General features: G+C 39.9%; 1 protein-coding gene and 1 long non-coding RNA gene across 6 annotated transcripts in view; one reads left to right on the top strand and one right to left on the bottom strand.

The window, feature by feature from the left end:
- The window catches only part of LOC128266130 (uncharacterized), a 66,939-nt gene that overhangs the window by 28,079 nt on the left and 23,546 nt on the right, over positions 1–15,314 (bottom strand). For 2 of the 4 annotated variants that reach the window (XM_053002418.1, XM_053002417.1), the window contains exon 2: positions 9,773–9,818. The exons of the other annotated variants lie outside the window; for them this stretch is intronic. The gene's annotated coding sequence lies outside the window, so the exon portion shown is untranslated. The remainder of the gene's footprint in view (positions 1–9,772; positions 9,819–15,314) is intronic. 4 annotated transcript variants of the gene reach the window in all.
- LOC128266131 (uncharacterized) overlaps positions 1–15,314 on the top strand; it is a 126,166-nt gene that overhangs the window by 12,968 nt on the left and 97,884 nt on the right. The window lies entirely within an intron of this gene.

Below are 15,314 nucleotides of genomic sequence, written 5' to 3' on the forward strand. Positions count from 1 at the left end.
GTGTTTATCTGCTGCCGGAATGGCAAATAAATTAAAATAAAGGCCGGAATATGGAGGGTGGCTTAAAAAGTTGCCGAATATTGATGGCCAGGCAAAGATAAACGGGGAAATTCCCTGTCTTGTATAACTTTTTTGGTCTATTTTATCTTTTTTCACCAAAATGGTTTTCAAAAATATTGAGAATTGTTAAACTGAAGGACTCCTCAAATTAAATTAGCCACATATAATTTACTTTTGTTTTAAGTCAAAGCTAAAGACTCTTTAATCTTTGGACTGGATAAATATAGATGGTTTTACTTAGATCATTTTGACACTGTTTTACTGCATCTATAAATCAAAATAGTTTAAGTTTTGTCATTGCCCAAGCAAAGACATAAATTTGTTTAGTAGAAGCAGTATATTTCAGTTTGTTTGTCTAAAATATTTTGAAAGCGCATGAAAATTGAGACTTAAATTTCGATGTGTTTTACCAATTTAAGCTGTATAAGAATAAATTGATGACAAAATTGTATATTTTGCATTTTTTGATTTACTTCTGTGCAAATATTTTTTTTTTCGATTGCTAGGGCAGAGAAACAAATTTGTTTCATTTCACAATTGACTGGGCTCTTGCTTGCCAATTTTTTTTGCTTTGGCTGTTTTTTTTTGTCCACCTTCTATTTGCTTTGCTTACAGTTGAGCGCAATAAAGCCGCAATTTTTCGCGTATACGTAACGTACTGAAGCGTTTCTCAAGTGTCGCACCTTTCACGCATATGTAGGCAGTCGAGCGTTTTTCCGCGGAAAATCAGCCTGCCCTCAGACACGTCGGTCCTGGCGAAAAATGTCCTTATCGCTGGGGCGTCGCACTTCAATCAGCAGGGCGGTTAACTTGGCTGCCTGTTCGCCTGGAATTAACATGTCACATTTGACGCAATCCCGCTGCCAGCACACGATGTCTTTATCGCCGCCATCCACTTTGTTGTGCCTTGCAAATGAGCATTACTTGATTACCCGCAATTATTGTTACTGTGCTCCTTACTGACACACACACTCTTATAGTACACACACACACACATAAAGTACTCGTATATATATATATTCATGAAAAAAGGACACATAATTGCCGCATATGCCGGCAGAATACTTGACATTAGTGCGGTGGCTGCGAAAATTTTAGGTCAAAATGCTAGAAAAACCAAAAACAAGTGAAAATACTTTAAATGCGCAAAAGTCGTTGCACTCCGGGAAAAATAGGGAGAAAAAATGTTGATTAAAATATCAATGGAATGGAATTGATTTAATCAAGCTATAAACTAAAAAAAACCAATCTCTATTTCACGATAAACGAACAATTGAATAATAAGATGCTTTTCCAAAATAAAGGTGAGAAAACGATAAGTCAACTTTTGAAAATCTTTAAAAATATTTTTTTCCAAGTGCATTTCTGGATGAGTGCTAGTACACTCTTGTAAATACCATAAACGCTGCCGCTGCTCGGAGCAGTTATGCGCTGCATTTAATTACAGTTGCGAATCGCACACTTTTTCGAGAGGCAGTCGCGAAAGTTTTCGCTCGGCCTCCGCAAACGGCAAGTTGCAAGTTGCGCTTTGTGGCACAGCTAAAAAACCCAAACGCATTTCATTAACACAGCTCAACTTCATGGCAACAATAGCAGTCGTAAAAGCAGCAAACAGGCCGAGAAATTCATTTTTTGCCTGCATGTCGCCAAACATTTAGCAGGTCCTTGTAGTGGAAAGGGGGTAGCACTTCAGCCCTGAGCCAAAACTTGCCACTCACACACACACACTTGTACCTACACAGACACACACTCACCGTCGCAGACCCATGTATACTACCATCTACTCCAAAACGCTGACGACCTCAATTTCCAGCGCATAAACACTTTTTATGCAAAATAAAAACGCTTTACTTTTCACAGCGCATTGACCGAAATTTATTTATATACCATGTACACACATACGCGGTGCAATAGAAATACACTATAATATATTTTTCAGATAAATCAAAATATGCAGAAAAATGCATTTAAACAACTGCGCCATACAAAGCAAAGACAACGCAATTTATTTTTAATTGGCCAGTGGCGCCCAAAAACTGGCCACAAATGCAAAACAAAACTGTAGTGCTGCGGATCACAGGCAATTCGAGCTAGACAGCCAGTTAATATTTAAATGGAGCAAATGAAACATCATAGAAAACGAAATGGATATGCTCTTTAAACGATAGAAGGCTAACTAAGTTGTCATTCGGCTCTGTGAAAACAGGTTTTTCTGCGTTCAAGAATGATTTGCATAAAATTCTCATTAGAAAACAGCATTTCGTTTCTTAGTAGAAGACATTTTGTAGTTTGTTAGTTGAAAATTTAAGAGCCTTGATATGGATAAACACAATTGAACAAATGTTTATAAATACATAGTTGCTTTACTTATATATAAAACAGTCACTTATAATATTGCTATTATGCAATAGTTTTTAATTACGTGATTGCATAACTACATAAAATTACAAAGTGGTCAAAAAAACCACAAATGTATTTAAGATTTATAATACAGAATTAACTAACTAAATCAAATTACCCAATTTCTTTTGTTTATTGATAAATTTGCATTTCGTTACTTAGTAGAAAATATTTTGAAGCTAGTTTGTCAAAAATATAACAGCTTTGATATGAATAAACAAAAATGTTAGTCTAAAAGTCGTTACAGAAATCAGTGATACACTTTTTTTTTATTTTGAATAAAGCTCTTTATTAAATACTCATGTGTTGTTCAATACTTTAATTATGCAAGTGTACTATCATATTAAATTACAGTCTGGATAAAAAAATTGAAATGAATAAACTGAAATGTCTGCAGGAAAGTATAAAAGTCGTTGCAAAAATCAATGATACACTTTTTCAGTTTTATATAATAAAGTTGCTATTGTGTAATCTTTCAATTATGCAAGTATATAGTTACAGTCTCGTCAAGAAAAAAGAATGTATTTCCGCAAACAGAAATTATTTTCATAAGAACATAATAAATGAAATCAAATTAACCGAGTTTCCTTTGCCTACGATATCGATATCGAATTACATGAGATGCTGATCGGGCAGTGTTATTTTATTTGTGTCGTTAACTGGGCGTGGAGCATGGATAAATATCGTCATGTCGACGACATGGAATATCGACGGCAGACGGTTGGCGACAGCCGGCTTGTTCGAACATCCCCTTTTGGCCATCACCATTATCCTCCTTCGGGCCAACTTCCTCACCCCCCGACATCCTCACATCCCGACATCCTCACATCCTGCACATTCACACACGCAAAACGGGGCGAGAGGAGAAGTCAATACGTTTGCCTTAATTGCTTACAAGTTGTTTGCCTTGTTGTTGCCGAGTATGTTTATCGTTTAAAGTCAAGTGAATTGACCTCAGCGCGACTGACCCATTGACCGGGTGGATCTCCAATGCTCTCCCTCCAATATTTCCACTTTCTGGCTGTGGCCCCAGTCTGTCGGCATTGATTTTTATGGGGCTCTTGGGCTATTGCCGGCGAGATAGAAGACCAGCACCAACCACTTTATGACTTTTTTAATTACTTATTTTGCTTAAAATTGTGTAGTGTAGGCAAATAAACCAATGGAGTGACCAAGTGTGTGTGTGTGTGTGTGTGTGTGTGGGACGGATGGATGGATGTGGCATATACACTAGCAGAAAATATGGCTCCGTTTATAGGCAAATAAAATAATGAAAATTGCGATACGAAAGAGCTGTATGGTGGCCACCCCAAAAGGTCCTTTGTTTGTCTTTTATTAGGACAGTAAAATCTTCCTTGTTGCTGTTTTTGCTTTCCTACTGCTGCTGCTTCTGTTTCTTCTACTATATCTATATAGCTATATGGCTATATCGTCCTCGTCATCGTCGTCCCGGCTGCTAGCCACTTGACCAGGCCCAGGACAATGAGGACAATACACAATAACGATGTCGCCCGCTCGCTGCTATCCCGACCTTTTGTCCCTTGGCCTGGGCAAATTTTTATATAGTTTACCATATTGTTGGGGGGGCCTGCAAATATTTTCGAGAGGAATGAGGCCAAAAGCCAAAGTCCTGGCCACAGCATAATTTCGAGTGCAAAAAGGAAGCCGAGCAGGAGCAGCGGGAGCAAAAACCATGACAAACAAGTCCGCCAGATGCTGTGACTCAATTCGAGTGCCCTGCTGTCTAAATAAGACACATGTATGGTACAAATATATATAAATGTTTCGCCCTTTTATATCTATGCAATTTGGGGCGTGGCCACACTTTGATTGCCTTCATTTAGTTAGGTTTTTATGCTGATTTACTTAGGCCACAGACAGCAGACGTTTACGACCTTTTAACGCCCGGCACGATAAAATCTGAACGCCAATGCTCCCCGTACTCGTCGTCCATAAACCCTGGCCAAAAGCCATAAACCTGGGCTCAGTCAATGGCTGCGGAAGGTCTTGAAAGCGATTTCCCATTGATTTCCCCCATTGAAAAGTGCACTGGCTCACATTTTCGGTGATTTAAATTAATTTCGAATATCATTTCTCACTTGCGGCGCACAAATCGACCCTGACCTGCGGCACACAGGAGAGTTGAGAGTTGCGGCTGTGCCGGCTGGGCTAATGAATATTTAAAATGCTGCACGTCCCACTAGCACATAGAAATGGACCCTTTTTCAACTGGTTGCGTTGCCGTGGCAGCGCATTAAATGAGATTTGCAGCAGGGCAAAGAAGTCTCCCTGGAAAAAAATAGGGATCTCTATAGTCAAGTGCCCGGACTATTTAATACCGTTTACTTTGTTGAGCATATAGGAGCGAGCATATAATTTCCGTCTTTCAAATATGCAGTGACGTCATAATTAAAACTTTTCTTACAGCTCCTAAAATAATGGTATGATTTTAAACATTTTTTGTATGCCGATAGATATTGACCGAATAAACATATACCGCAAAATTACTGGAGTCTCAGTGTGAATGTGTGTGATGACAGAGTTTCGTGATTTTTGGTCCTTAAATCCCAATCCCAAATCTCTTGCTTTCATAGTTTCCGAGATCTCGATCAGGAATACATATACTTCTTAGGATCTGAAACACTTATTACTTTTACATGTTTTTCAACGAATACATTATACCCTTTTTTGTCCACACGTAACGGGTATAACAATGTAAAACTTATTTCGGCCATTGCATTAAGTGGCAGATAAGTCTCAAGGTAATATCTCGTAAAATCTGTGCACGTTTGATAACTTTATTTGTGTTTTCCAATCCACTGACCTAGCTAGCTAGCTGGCGCGCCTTTAAAGTAATTAAATTTCCGTGGTATTGCTCATACGCCACATGTTACATTCCTGTCTGTGTGCGTTTGATTGTGCGGCTTGTAACCAGGCCATGTCGACGCCTGCTGGGTTGCAAGGGCACCAGTCTCGGGTCTCTGTTTCCTTTGCCATTTCCTTCATCGTCGTCATACCCATCATCTCATCTCATCTGGTCTGGTTTGGTTTGGTTTGGTTTGTGTTGGGTTGGGTTGGGTTGGCCCCCAGTCTGGTCTCATATCAACAATGTTGCTAAGCTGCCAGCATCAGCTACTCCCAACCGCAGCGGTTGTTTCAGCGTTGAAATAGCAGAAATTTTGATTTTACGACCTTGTTGCCGTCATTAACGTTATTTTATGATGACGCTGATACGACCGCGAAATATTGTGCGCCAGGCAGGCAGTCAGTTTCGTTCTCAGTCCGAGTCTCTGAAGGACCTGCAGCTTTGAGTGTGTGTGTGTTTCTGTTTGGGCCAAGTTATTATGTCCCAACGTCTAAGTAAAAAACCAATAAATGTTAATGAAAATACAAGAGACAAAGTTTGGGAATCGCTTTGGCTGCACGAGAAGGCATCGAACGAACATAAGCTGATAATATTATTGCGCTATTAATGGGCTCAGGTTTTATGGCTGTTTTAATCGCTTTTGTTACAGTTGCCAAAGTCGCAACAATAACTTGACAATAGAGCACAATAAAAATAATATGGCTTGCGTGTGTGCGTGGGTTGTGCCATAGCTTTCGCTTTTGTATGACTAAGCAGCATCAGCAGCAGCAGAAGCAGCAGCCATTGCAACTTTTTGCCTTTGACTTGGGGGCGAAAACTAATTGCAAAACCAAACGCACATCCCAACTAGCTACTGATCCCCCCTTTTTTTCACCCAGCCGCCACCTCTGACTTCTCTGACTTTTGTGGAAAGGTGTGCGGCGGCGACTGCAAGCTGAAAAGCAATTTAGCAAACTCCTTGGTGTTTGGCAAATAGAAAAGCCAACTTCCAATGCTGCTCGGTCTTTTCCTTCGACTGGCTCGCTCGTTCTTTTCCCCCCGCAGCAACATCCCATTCTGCTGCAAAATCAATTTTAATGATTCCGAACTGCCAGGCAGCCTCAATGGAAAGGAAGCGAAGCGAGTGGCGGCAAGTAAATGGCAAATGGCACCTCCATAAAATGGTTATCCCCTAACTCATCTTGGCCTCGATTGCAACATATGCAGTTCACAGTGGGTCGACTTGGGGTTTTTTACCCACTTCGAGGTAGAGATGAGCAAAAAATCACGCATATTAAGAGCAGATGTTGTATAAATATAAGGTTCATATTATTTATTGATGACTATTACTTTTGCTTTTATACGAAATGTTTTAGTTAAGCTTTAAAAAACTTTTTCTATATATAAATATAATTTTTGGATGAATTTTAATTTTACTTGATGCCGATTTATAAAATTTAAAAAAATATTCTGTTGATGAGTTAAATGAAAAATTTAAAATATTTTTAATACTTCTAGCTTATTTGTTACCTCTTTTTTTCGACAATTGATAGAAGTCCTTTTTTGCTATCAGCTTTTTTTCGGAAATGGTTTAAACTACTTCAATAAGATATAAAAAGTAATGCCTTGGTCGTTGTACCTAATCAAAAAATTCTTCCACGACCATTTCAATATTTTGTGAAAGAAAGCATCCCCTAAAAGCACCCTCAATCGGATTATTTGCTAGAAATATAGTTTTAGGGCGAGTTACTCTAAAAAGCAAAAAAGAATGAAACCCTGGGACATCTCATATCATATTTAATGCGTATACACTCGTATGTGTGCCGAGTTCTTTTCGTTTTAAGTATTTCCTTTGAGGGCGGCAGGCAAGTCCCTCAACTAAGTTGTTATACAGTTGCGTGCACCTGTCCCCAGCCATTTGCAGGTGCAGCCAGGTGGCATTTCTTTGGCTCCCTTTTGGCCCTGGCTTGTCGCAATTAACGTTCGCGGAAATTCCTGGCAGCCAGGATCAACGGGTCGGAAAGGGGGGGGGCGCAGAGGGCGGGGCCAACGCATTGGGGCGTGAACAGCACGGAAGTCGTTCGGCCCACACGGCGAATACGTGCTTTAAGGTCTGACCTTCTTTATGTGTGAGCTTCTCGTGTCGTGTCGCTGAGTGTCTGCTGCAAATTGTTGCATGACATTGTTCCATGTCGTTTGGCTGGCATTCACTAAAAGGGGCCCAACTTTCATTTGCAGTTGACAACTTGCGGCCTACTTGCTGCCATTCGCGTGTGCCATATGCCATATGCCAGAGCCAAAGTAAAACAATTGCTGCCATTACAGTTTGTAATTCGGTAATCAGCCATACGAATCTGCATAATGGCAATCGGAGCGGCCTGGGCCTCCTCGCCAAGTTAGGTAAACATGGCAAGAAAAGTTGCCAACTTTTAATTGAAGTGAAAACGACGATAACGACAGCAGCATTGTTGGGAGTCTGGGAAAACTCGTAGATCCGGGGTATCCACATTGGGTTTTGGGTATGGTTTCGTATGGTTTGCTATGGCATGGTAGCAGCTTTGTTGCCAGCCCGCTGGGAAATGGAATATATACGAATGTGTGTGGTGGACTGGAGAGGGCTGGAGCTACATATGCAATGTGCAAAAACAGTTGCGGAATTGCTTTTTAAACCCATGAAAAGAGAAAAAACCCACGCCCTCTCTGGGGGCGTGGCCCGAAAGGGTTGGCGGGGAGTTAAGCCTTTAAAACGTGAAACTTTTGAGCCGCTTCAAGTTTTAGCCAAGCGTATTTGCCTTTGTGGTGGCCGCTCCGCTCCGTTCCCAGCTGACATCCAGGCAAATATCCAACCCTACAAAAATATATATATAGCATATAGCTGCAGCTATGTTAAAGTTTGCACTGCATGCCTGCGTGGGGTGGGGTGTTTTTGAGGTCAACCTGTTGCCAGGTCAGGACCTTTGGACCTGGGGGCCCGGGAAGCTGCTGTAAACATTAGACAGGCTATCAATGCGGGCTGCGATATAGCCTAGCGAGCTGTACAAGCAGAGCAGGCAACCTTGAAAGGATAGTGGGTGTTTTGTGGGGGGTGGCCAACCTACCACTACGGCATTGTTTGCATTGGCGCACGCAAATATGTTTGGCAGCTTCAGCTGGGGCCAAGGCACGCGCCAGAGTGCGACATTCGTGTCGTCGCATCCAAGACCCTGTGTTGCCGGGACGCAGGTCCACCTACTATACGAGTGTATTCGTACCCCTACTCCTACTACTACTACTCCCGGATCAGTCCGCCTGCCTGGCCAGCTTTGATTTATTGATTTTAGCCACGGCACACAGCATACCAAATGAGACAATATTTACTAGCCTCGGTGCTGAACCACATGTGCCACCGCCATGGCATACACTCAAAAACAAATGAACCACTTTTTAAAAGTAGCTGCCTTATTAGGCATTTTTAAAAAAAGACTCTTGGCTTAACTGCGTAATACTAGGTAAAAAGGCGGGTAGAACAAGCCAATCATTGAAAAAGAGTTTGCTTACTAATAACTTTGTTTTTCTAATTTTGGTTATTCACAACTATACACAACATTTATAACAAAAATTCATCTTCAATTAACTAAAACTTTTGAATTTTTAAAACCATTTTTTTTTTATTTTGCAAAAAAGGGTATGTATTCTGTTTTTCTTCGAGAAATCAGATTGAAATTTTATTAGAACCAATTTTGTTTAAACATATGCCGTTTAAACAAAAATAATGGATAGGCTAATGCTCAAATATTATTTCTATCGGGGATCTTAGATTTTTGATATCTTTATTTTAACACAGTCTCAGATTTAAGTGTTTTTGCTAACGACAAACATTGTTGAAATTATACAGCATATTGGAATGTCAAAGAAAACTATGTTTTATGTTTTAAAACATAATTTAACATATAATGACCAGTTCCTTAACAATAAGCATATGCTTGTAGAGCTGGGAAAAAATATTGAATAAAATAAAAAAAATAAATAAGCATAGACATTACACACATATTGGTAAAAGAAAAATGTTGACGAATGTTTTTAGTTCTATTATTTAAACTTATCTATTAAAATTTCTTGATAGATGTATTAATAACCAATACATTGAGTTAAAGAAATCTCCCATCTGTATGAAAATCAAAGGGGGTTGTGATACTTTTCAGTTTATTTTTAGAGTGTAGCCTAGCATCAGGAGGATAGAAGGCACGCTCGATATCAGTGTTAGACTTCCATTAGCCAAAAACTTCGCCGCCCCTTGCCTCGGGCCCTTGTCTCCTATGAACGCCTGCTGTTTAATAAGCCGCCGTATTTTAAATATGTAGCAGATGCACAGAGTTCCCGGATGCGGATGCGAGGCGAGTGCGAGTGCGGCTAGGCTCTGGCACCGGCTCCATTTGGGGGGAAAATGACGCAAGTTCAATTAAATCAAAACCTCAGCACATTTCTTACCCGCTAGACAGTTCCGGCGCCAGACGCCGTCTGCTGGCGGCAGTGTCTGCAAGAAATGGAAGAAATGGAAGACGAATTAAATTACATTTAAAGCGCAGGCTGCAAAAAACCAAGGGAAAACAAATTGCCCAGCAGCAAAGAGGGCAAAAATGAAAATCATAGAATCGATGTGAATGTGGGTAGAAGCCAAAAAAGAACTAAATTGATACAATCTACCACTATATACGACTGTTGAGATTCTGTGACTGTTTCAACAAGTGAGTGACACACTCACCGTGTAATATTTTTATAAAATTATTGCAGGCGCAGGTTATAAATTCAAACTGAGCGCTCACTCCATAATCCCGACGCTCAATTGCTGAAATGCTTATCTGCTTAAGTGGCAAACGAATATGCCATTCATTCGCTCGTATCGTGATTACAGGGCGCATAAAAAGAAGCCGAAAAAATGTAAGAAATGGTGCCAATGAAACGAAATAAAATCGGTAGAAAAAAAAAAGAGGAAACGAAAAGAATGGAATAAAAAGCTGGAAAAGCTCAGCTCTGGCTGCATGTAAGCAAAAAACCAAAAAAAAGAAAATATAAAAAAAGATGTAGGTGGGTGGTGGAGAAGCCGAATCAAAGGCACAGCGCCAGTCCCGGCGATAAGTAAAGAGAGCAAAATTAAATTGGACATTTATCAAGAGATGCTTATTGATGCCCGAAGTGTCAGGCAGCCAGGACAAACAGGACGAACACAAACACAAACTCTAACTCAAACCCAAACACACACACAGGCGAAGTCAAGTGGGCCGGCAATGTCGCTCAATTATTGTTTTGAGTGAAAAACTTTTATTGCCCGACAACTGGCGGCTGAGTAGTGGTGTAATTCAAATGTAGCCCTTGGCGAACAAACAAACGACTGGAAGACACGCGGGCATAAATTAAAGTCAGAGCCCCCATTGCCCTCAGAGTTCTCAGATGCCAGGTGCCCTTAGGTTGGAGTCCTCAGCCCCAGGATCAGCCACTAATTACGGCTATTAGTGTGGGGCCAACAACAAGAGCGCCAGAAACAATTACGGCCCATTTAATCACCTGCTGAAAATGTAATTATGCTGCATACTTTTTCGGGGCAGGCTCGTCCACAGATAAAAAATTTATATTAAAAATGTATAAATTTTAACAACAACATGTTTTCTGCAACCTATGTGGCAGCAAAACAATATCAATAAAAAATAAATTTAATAGTTAAATTAAATATGTGACTATTGAATTACATTTTTATATTAAATACAATGTATATTAAATTGCATAATTTACTATTAAAATATTACAATTAATGTGGAACATTTTAGAAAAAAATAAATGAAAATAAAAGCAAAAAATGTTTAAATTGAGTACTACGGTTGTTTTCTACCAGTGACGCGCAGAGAAAAAGTTCTCGACCAGAAAAAACAAATCGCAATCGCCTCTAGTGAGAGATGGGCATGAAATGTTGCCAACGCGATTTAGAATTTATTGCATGAAATTAACTTTTGCAAAATAATTCACATAACTTCGGGGCGTGCCGAAGTGCTGGCCAAAGTGGCTTAATAAAATAATTTATGGTCCAGGCCGAAGGGCCATTTCAGTTGGCCACCGCTTGTGCCCCGCCTTCCCGCCCCAATGCCCAGCCAAGCGGATGAAACAAAGCAAATTAATTACGAGTCAAAGCGAAAACCTTTGGCTCAACTTTTGCAAACGCACCTTTGCACAAATGTGTGTTGTAGGCAATGCCCTTATCAATATATCCTTTTGACCAGGCCCAAAAGAAGAAAAGCAAACAAAGTCTAATCAAATGCGACAGCAGATGCCTGCGAAGTCCGGGTGTCCAGTGATGCGTGGCTAATGTGGCCAAAGGGGCGGCAGGGCCTCGCCCCCTCCCTTTGACCATAAAGGTTTTGGGAGGATGATCCCACCACCCCTCACCCCACACACAGCTTAGCTGGGCCACTTTTTGCTCAGTGATGCGTTGAGTGGACTGAATCAACAGCTGCCAAACGTTCGGAACGCAAATTTATAATGTCTTAGTGCCCCATTCCCACGCTTTTTATCAACACATTTCACATGTCATTAGCCAGGAGATAACATCGCCAGGGGATGGGGATTACATCTTTGAGGGGTTGAGTACATCTACACTGATACAAAAAGGAATTGAATCCACTTTTTCATAATGTACGTCATATGAAATTCAAGCTTATTAATTTAGGTGAGTTAAAGTGAAAACATTCAAATTGTTGTTTAAAATTCTGTATTTGTTTAATATGCATAATATTTCAGTTTTAAATGGGTTTCATTTATTTCAGATGCCAAAATCTGTTCCGAAAATTGATAGCAATACAATGCATACTAATTTGGATGATTTAAAATGAAAATAATTGTATAAATGTTCAAAATATTTAAAAATTTTGCATTTAAATAAAATACTTCTGATATTAAAATCTATTCCGAAAATAAATATAATTCAATTGTAAATGAAATATTTAAGATATTAAAACCCATTCCAAAATGAGTCAAAAATGTAGTACTTTAATATCTAAAATAACTAAAAGCCGCAATAGATGAAAGTCATAAAAGTAAAAATGAAATAGTTGGATTTACTTCCATTTTTTAGCAGCGTATCTCTGTAGCTTTGGCAATCGACAGCCTTGACAGCTTGGCATTTTGTTTGTTTTTGAGGTTCTAATAGAAAGCTTTTAAATTAAGAACAGCCAAGAGGGCGATGCGGTGAGATCCATTTGAGATATTAGCAAAGGGCACAGGTGCTGGCGACAGGATTCGCTGGTTTTTCACCCAGCCACACTTGAGCTGACAGTGCAACATGTGCACACATTGCACACTGAACACTGCACACTGAACACTCCACGTGCATGCCACAGACAATTCCGCTAAAAGCTTCACACCCGTGGACAGTTGCGGGTGCCAACTCCGAGTCAAATTAAACGCTCCTCCAGCTCCGGATGCCTCTTACCCGCTTCCTGTTCCTCCCACCACAAGTCATGCTCCTGCACACTCGAAAAACGCTCGAGGAGATGGGAGTTTTATCTTTGCCACGCCAGCCGCAGCAATGCGGCTAGGCATCATAACTCACGCCGGGCATCCGTGCTCGTCACTCAAGGAGCGTGAAAAACCTGCCAAGATGCCGAGGAGTCAGCCCGGAGAGTCCTGCCTGCATTATGCAGCTGTCCCAAGGCAGTATGCAAATGCACTCGCGAAAAAAAAAGATGAAAATATAAAAATATTTGGAAAATGTCATATATTTAAATGTTAAGTTGATCTGACAACGTATATAACAAACTCTGACGAATTTAACTCACAAAAGTATATGAAACCAGTGAAGTTTGTAAATCAGAATTGGAGTTATTTTACTTTTATTTAAATAAAGTTTGTAGAAATAGTAAAAGTATTCGTGCACTTTGTATTTTAAGTAAGACAAAAGATTTGTATGAAATAAAAAAATTACATCTTAGAAACACATTACTTATTCGAAAATCTTAATAATGTTTCACACACGTTCAAGAAAGTTATTTTCATACTGTAATGGTACTAATATAATATATAATAATATAATATATATTGAAATTTAAAACAAAATGTTTACCTTTAAAATTGATTTATTTGTTGTTATCTAAGTAAGTGAATTTTAGAACGAAAAGATACTAACTTATAAAGTACCTAAGTCAAATAAGAAAAACTAAAATCTTGGAATTATTCCATTTTACATTCGTTTCTTATCCTTAACTTATTTTTGCAAGTGTGGGGACAGCATCTGCCGTTGAATGCACTTAACATGTTGTACCACAAAATCGTCCGCCATATGCCGTGCATATTAATTTGATGGCACTCATATTTATGCCAAAGCAAAGCCAAAGCCAAAGCGTTTGCTGCTGCTGCTGCCGCAGTTGTTGCGACATTTTTTGACAAGTTGCAGTCAGTGTCTCGCTGTCGCCGTAGCAGCCGCACATTTGCAATGCAAGGAGCAGATGCTGTCACTGTTTTGCATATGGACGAAGGACCCCACCCGAGTAGAGGCAACTAAAACACACAAAAAAAAGAGGCTGCCAAGCTGGCAATAGACAAACAGGACCCCGAAAACTGAGGACAACTGTGACTCCAACCGAAACTCCTTCTCCAAACTGCCCGCTTTGCGATTTTTTCCCTACATTTTCTTGCGGGCGCATTCCACTTTAATTATTTCAGCAATGTTGCTGCTGGTAACGACATGAAATTTACATACGCAATTTCATTGTTGCCGCAGGAACTGGCGGTCCTTTTCGCCCATGCTTATGCCCATTCCCTTGCCCCTTTAGTGCTCCGCCCGCGCCCTTTGTCAATCCCACAGCATAACGCATTTTATATTCAAATTTTTTCACTGCAGTCTGGCGACCAGGACACTGCACATTCTATTCGCAGTTTGTTGGCCCTGCCCTGTTCTGCTCTTCTCTGGCCTGCCCCCACAATATATATATTTATATATATTTTTTCTGGTTTTACCCTTGCAGAAGGTACTATTATTTCAGTCAAAAGTTTGCAACCCTATAAAGTACACATTTTTGATGAACATCATTAGGTAAGTCGATTTAGCCATGTCCGTTTGTTCGCTTGACCGTTTGTTTTTTCGTTCGTTTGTCCGTTTGTCTTTTCTTAGCAAGTAAGGCTTACAGCTTAAAATCTATCTGATCAAAATATTCCCAAACAACTTTTTTTTCTATTGCAGATGGCATATAAATCGGAACGGGTCAAATTGGACGACTAAATCTTTAAGATTCCATATACACGTTTTAGAATATAAATCGGCTGGGAAATCAACAAAATTTCATTGTTTTTACTCGATTTAAAATCTGTTTATAGACCATTTAGTTTTTGGTAATAGCTGCAAGTGCATATAAACTTCGGCTTGTTTACTTCCTTTCATGATTTTTTTGTGGCCCCCGGGCTGCTTACGTGTCCGTAATAATCAGTTGCAAGGGATGTTACAGAAAAGAGTGCAGAATTTACTGTCGATTTTACAGGCATTTACCCAGTCGGGCCAAGTAATGGTTATAAGCAGTTTTTATGGTGGTGATGCTGAGTCGCGGAATGGGTTTGTCTAAGGACCGCCAGATTTCGCTTTGCATATGATGAGGAATTCCTGGTGGCAGAACGAACTACTTATTCAGTGTGCAGTGTGGAGTGTGGAGTGCCCTCATGTACCTTATTATGCATGTTATGCACAAGTTATTTTTTCCATTTCTATTACCATTTCCGCGCCATGTCATTGCACGCTAAAGCAGCAAATTGTCTGATGGCTTTTGAGTCCCATTTTTTTTTGTTGTCCAAGTGTCAACAGCTTTTAGGCCTCTCTTTTTGCTTTGCGCTGTTTAATGTAGCGCAATAATGAGCCCGAAATTATTTGCATTTCTTTGGCCCGCAGCAAATGCAATAAACTCTCTACCGAAATAAAAGCAAATAAAAAGTAATCAGAATTTCAGATTCGAGCCCACGTAATAAAGCGAAGAAGACTAAAAGGAATTAAAAAGTGTGC

The sequence above is a fragment of the Drosophila gunungcola genome, chromosome 3R (assembly GCF_025200985.1).
Source record: "Drosophila gunungcola strain Sukarami chromosome 3R, Dgunungcola_SK_2, whole genome shotgun sequence".
Lineage (NCBI taxonomy): Eukaryota > Metazoa > Arthropoda > Insecta > Diptera > Drosophilidae > Drosophila > Drosophila gunungcola.